The sequence below is a fragment of the Micropterus dolomieu genome, linkage group LG09 (assembly GCF_021292245.1).
Source record: "Micropterus dolomieu isolate WLL.071019.BEF.003 ecotype Adirondacks linkage group LG09, ASM2129224v1, whole genome shotgun sequence".
Taxonomy (NCBI): domain Eukaryota; kingdom Metazoa; phylum Chordata; class Actinopteri; order Centrarchiformes; family Centrarchidae; genus Micropterus; species Micropterus dolomieu.
Window position 1 is genome coordinate 24,699,993 of NC_060158.1, and position 6,000 is coordinate 24,705,992.

Sequence of the window (6,000 nt, forward strand, 5' to 3'; positions counted from 1 at the left end):
CATTACCACAGATTAGTTGACTAGACTGGGTAGGTAAATCCTTTTCTCAGCCCCGTTGTTGATGGCTCACACAACTGGGAAGATGTGGGGTGGCTGTGGCTCATGAAGGAGAGACGGTCACAGGGTCGGCAATTTGATTCCCAGCTCCCTCTGTACGCGTGTCGAACTGTCCTTGGGCCAGATACTGAATACCAAATTGCTCCTGATGGTCAGGCCAGCATCTTGCATGATAAAATGCTGCCATTGGTGTGTGAGTGAGTGTGTATGTGAATGGGTGCATGAAAGGCAAATTGTAAAGTGCTCTGGATAAAAGCACCATTTAGGACGATATCTATCTCAATTTCCTTGAACATCACTTTCTTGCATTAAACACACACAAAAATAGACCAGAATTCATACTGTAAACACTTTTCAGATTATTGGTTTTCCATTCTCAGTTCAGTATTTAGACATGCTTCTCAGACCCATTCTTGGACAGTTCATCCCTTAATTTAGGATGTCACAGGCCTGTAAGGCTCCATTAACAGCTGACTCGATCACTTAAAAAGGATGACAGTGAGAGCATACATGTTGGATTTCTGGGCATATGCGTACTGTCCTGACAAATATATCACAATGAAAGATGTGTGAGATACTTTTTTGTCTCCATCTTTGGTGCGAAGTGTTCTCACGACCCAGAGATCCTCTGTCTTTTCAACAGTGCTGTTGTGTCTATTTTCATAGATTTCCCATGGCACCTGGTACCTTACTTACTGTTTGTTTCAGTCAAACATAGACATAGAAAAAACATCACATCCTGTGTGCCAGATATGTTATTTTGGATTTTTGAAGTGAAATTCTGTATTCACTTCAAAATAAAGTGTTAAATGTGTCAGAATTAACAAAGGAAGTTATCCTCTGTTGCAAGTGAAGTGGCAGCATTTATCTTGCGAATTTGGTAAAAAAACAGACTTCACGCCAAGAATTGTTAGTCAAACTGCTATTTTCAAGGTCATTGATGAAACCGTTCATTTTTGATTGTGCCAGACAAGTTAAGTAGATTCCCTATGTTGAATTCAAAGGAGAATGGTCACGCTTGGCTGAGGACAAAACATGTCAGACAAGGTCATCATGCACTAAACTGTGGAACAGTCACCCTTTAAAAACCCTATAAACCAAATCAAGTCTGTATTAGTGACATATCAGTTGATAATTAAAGCTGCAAGCAGCGTTGGACAGGCCCTCACATGTGACGCACGATGGAGCGCGCAAATTATCACTATTGTTTTCGATGCCTCGCGAAGGAGTTAAATATCACTTCCTGTGTCCCCTATGGCCCCAGAGAACACCCACAAATTATATGTTACGTCCCACTACATGAAGTGTGGACTATACTGCAGCAAATAATTTGTTGTAAATTACCCACAATGGCCGACTTCCTGTTGGGTTTAGGGCATCGCTCCAAGTGGCTTTTTTGTACCTTTGGACATGATATATGTGCCACAGTAATTTTGCATGCCTAGGAGAAACTTGAGGCAGGGCCTGCTCTTTAGGGGGCGCTAGCGAGCCATTTTGCCACGCCCATGCCCATGCTACGCCTTGTCTGACATGTGTTTTGTGAGTTTTTGAGCATGTTTAGGCTGTCAAAAATGAAATTCTTTTGCGGAAGAAAGAAATTTATTGAATGCCTTCAATTCCACGTTTCTCTTGCTGTAAGAAATTGAAAACAAGCAATGAACAAACCAAATGACATGACCAAAAACATTATAGTTTTCTTTAATAAAAAATAAATATTATTGTGATTTGCAGCAAATTGTTTAGGTTTTGTGGCCCACAACTTTACTCTTTGGTTAAGTCTCATCGTTCTCATTAACCTAATTTCCAGACAGACAAAGTTAGCGACTTTCTGGAGCCTTTATGGCTGGAACATGACTTGGATAAAGAGCCATATATTTCTCTCAGGAGTTATTAGCTAAAGGGAGAAGGAATATGGACTTAACATTTCTCAGGTGGCCAGAAATAAAACTCCACCAATGCCAATGCAATAGGTCATTGTTTGCTAACATGTTAGCCATATCCACTTTAAAGTTGATAATAAGTCAATGTTGTCTTGACAGCTGGTTGTGCTGGCCACCCAAAAAAAGATCCACGATGCCTTAAAGATTTGTCTGTGTTTGTGTCAGTTATAGGGAGGTTAAAGAGTCATGCGGGGTGATATTGTTCAGGGAAAATCAGCTGTCTTTTTCATATTCCAGTGGTGAAACAGCTTTGGGCCAAATTTTTCAACATTGTACCCTTTTTAAGCTCGACTCTCGCAGCCCCATCAACATGACACTAACATCGTCTCTTATATTTAAAAAAAAAAAAAAGAGCACGCAATGGGGTGCTCATGATGAGATTTCATCTAACCATTATGAGAAAGGGAATTCTACCTGAACACAGCAGGAGGGTTAACCCATGCAAAGCGACATTTAGAGAATATTGGAGAAAACTGCAGAGGGCCTGGGGCTGTGGGGTGGTTGCTAATGCTATGATAGTATCATTGTTCTCATGCTTAATCTCTGTGGCTAATTAAAGGAAATGAAATCACCCACTGAAGACCAACAGGCTTGCCACAGAATAATTACCGCTGTTGACCTTGTGCCTCCCCCGGTATGTAAGTGCACTTCGATAACTCTCACCACGCACTTAGTCACTTCACATCATGGACTACTTCAGGCTGTTCTTACTCATTACAGACTAACAAAAATAGGCAAACAAGTCACTGACTTCTTGTATTTGTAGCCACTGTTGAAAGGATCTGTCTGGTAAAACCCTGGTAAAAACACTTGCATTTGTGCTGGTACTGTGATGGTCTACCACCGCACAAAGCCTGATGGAACATTGTCAGTGTATTAATATTTCTGAATTCTCTTGCATTTATTCAGTTATCAATTACGCTCTTATGTTACTTGTCATCATTTTCATTGATACAAAGTAGTGTGCAGACTAGTGTTTCACTACAATTTCACCGTTTTTTAAAAATATCTTATATATCTTATAAAACACTATACCTCAAATGTGCACAGCATTTGGACACATCCAAGTACACCACAATACAGAACACATGCTTATACACATATTGTTTGGACCTGCATGTGAATAGCATTTTCTGGTGTTGTTACAGGCAGTCTTGCGTGATGTTGACTGTAGAAAAGTTTGACACCTTGGGAACTATGCTTATTAACTTTCTGGTGGAGGGTTAGACACAAAGAGTGATATCACTCTCATGTACGTTTCAGCCAGCACAAAGACGGGGAAAACAGCTAGTCTGGTTCGGTCCTGAAGTAATATAATCCGCCCACCAGCTCCTCTAAAGCTCCCTAATGAACACATCTTTTTTCGTTTAATCAATAAAAAAAAATGTTTAAAAATACAAAAAAAAACACTGCTTCTGGACAAAAAATAGTCCTGCACATAACCGTGTTAATTGCTGCTACTGTCTATAGCTTCATATACAACATACAGACTTGAGAGTGGTATCAATCTGCACTTTTAACAAATAATCATATTTGCCAAAAAAGTCAAACTTTTTCATTAAAGATAAAAGAATGATCAAAACCAATGTAAAGTAATTCCATTTAAACCCTGTTTATTTTATAAAAGTCAAATCAAATCTTGACAGCGCCCTTCACACCATGGAAGCTTTTGCTGCGGCTTCAACCAGAGAATTGTTAGGGGGGTTAATGCTCTGTGTGTGTGTGTCTCGACCTTGGCAGCCCTGCTGGGTGCCATTGATTTGTTTACCTGTGTGCTACTGACAGTTTCTCGTTAGGTTTCTTTTGCACAACACTTCCAGAAGAGGAGACCAGAGTCTGCACTTCACAGCCGACGATGCGTGATCAATGTACCTGATAGATTGGGGCTGGCAATGTAATTCTGTTGAATAGCTGTTTAATGGATGTGAGCGCTCCATTTAGTAGCCACAATAAGGTGCCTTTTGTGACTGAAACAGCATTGTGGGGCTGTATGAGGAGGAAACAATATCCTTAAAGAAGGGCTTTGTTAAAATTACTTTGGAAGACAAGAGAGACTGCGTGAGATATTAGGTTTTATTCCGCTGTTATTGAAAGTATTTGCAAAATGTAAGAATTTTGCATCATTTAGACTTTTTGGCATTATTCTTTCAAATGGCATGCTTACAGTTTGTAGAACCTTTTAAACATGAGTAAACAAAGGATTAACAAAAAAAGGGCTACACAATGACAGAAAATTATTTCCTCTGTATTTGTGGACCTCTTATAATTCTGTTTTCATTTTGTTGTGACCCATTAAAACATTTTTTTCCGAATACCTCCAGTTTTGGATTTAAACACAGGATCTCTGTAATGATGCTTTTACCAACAGAGCTGCACAGTATAAATAGCGGATGCTGATAAATTAAACAGACTGCACCATTTACAGCTTCACTTTATGTCAATTAACTATTCTCTAACTTTCTAGTTACAGCAGTGTTTTATTTCCAAACCACGCTCTTTTCCACTTGTGAAAAAGCTTTAGAAAAAGGCTTCTGATATGAGCTCCTCACGTCTCTCTTAAATAATTTGACATGGTCACAAGGAGGCAGTGTTGCCACTCTCCTGGCAACCCTTCTGCCAACACTGCAAAGGGATGATGGAAGGAATCCGCTTATTTAAGGTGTTAAAAGTGCTCCTGATTTGCCACTGTAATCCCGTCCATTTCACAGGGCCAAAACAACGTGGCAAACACGGCGACTCCTCCTCGCTCTGGAATCCCGGTTCACATTCTCTCTGTGACACGATGTGACATTTAGCTTGCGGACACATGGAGGTCCAATTTCTCCTCAGGTGACAAGACCCCCATGACATCCTCTCGCTGAAATGGGATTTTATGAAGATTGAAACCTGACAAGACAAGTGTTTCTATTTAAATCAGTTAGGATTTACATCAAGTCCCTGGGAGGAAGACCGCTGCACTGATTAGATCCCTGCCTCTTGTTAAGAGAGGCAGAACCATTGACTCTGAATGCAGAAGTGTGCAGACATAATAGTATGTGTGTATACAATATATGACACCCCTGGGTGCTGCACAGGCTATCTAGTTCTAGGTGTAGTCAACATCATATTTAGTGGACTGGGATAGGCCAAGGGGCAAGCAAGGGGGCAGCCATTCTCTAATGATCAAAATAACACTTTGTCAACGTAATAGCCCGCTGTTCTTCATTCTTTACACCCAGCTGACAGAACATTTCTCATAGCTTTGTTTACACCAATGCTGCTGCTCCTGTGGTCGGCTCTGACATATATAAAAATGTTGCCCCATAAACCATGATTATTTTCATTGCAATTGATGTATTGCAATCACTTAGTGAATTCCCTTTGAAAACAAGCGTCTTTAGGAAGACGTATAGGCCTGCGACTTTGATTCAAACATCAATGACAATGTGAGGCTTTGTTTATGAAGACGGGGAGCAACAGATGGCAAGCATATCTATAAATAAGTCGCTCTTCTGAATAAGAGATTAGTGCATTTGAGCCGGTTTTTAATGGTCTCCGGGAGAGATTAAAAAGTAAGCTGATTCATAATGCGTTTCTCTTTGCGGTGAATCACACGTAAGCAAGAGTCTGGAAAGAATCTGAGGACAAAAATCTCCAACATGCTTAAGAAGGGAAGTTATACGAGTGAGTGGAAGTCAAACATGACACATATCTTCTCTGCATGGGAGCAGTTTTGTGAATCTCACAACGTTACCAGATGCATCCCTTCAAATTATTAATGGAAGCTTTTTATAGCGTTACAAATAACACGCTGTCTCCGTTTTGCACTTACATGTAGATCACTGCAGACCTTTCAACCCTGCAGAGCATATTTATATTTTCATGCATTTATTTTCTATGAACACACACACACACACACACTCTCACACACACACACACACACTATATATATTTATCATATATAAAAATCACCATTAATGCCTGCAGTGGTTATTCCAGAGAACACATCAAGCCACAAAAGCAA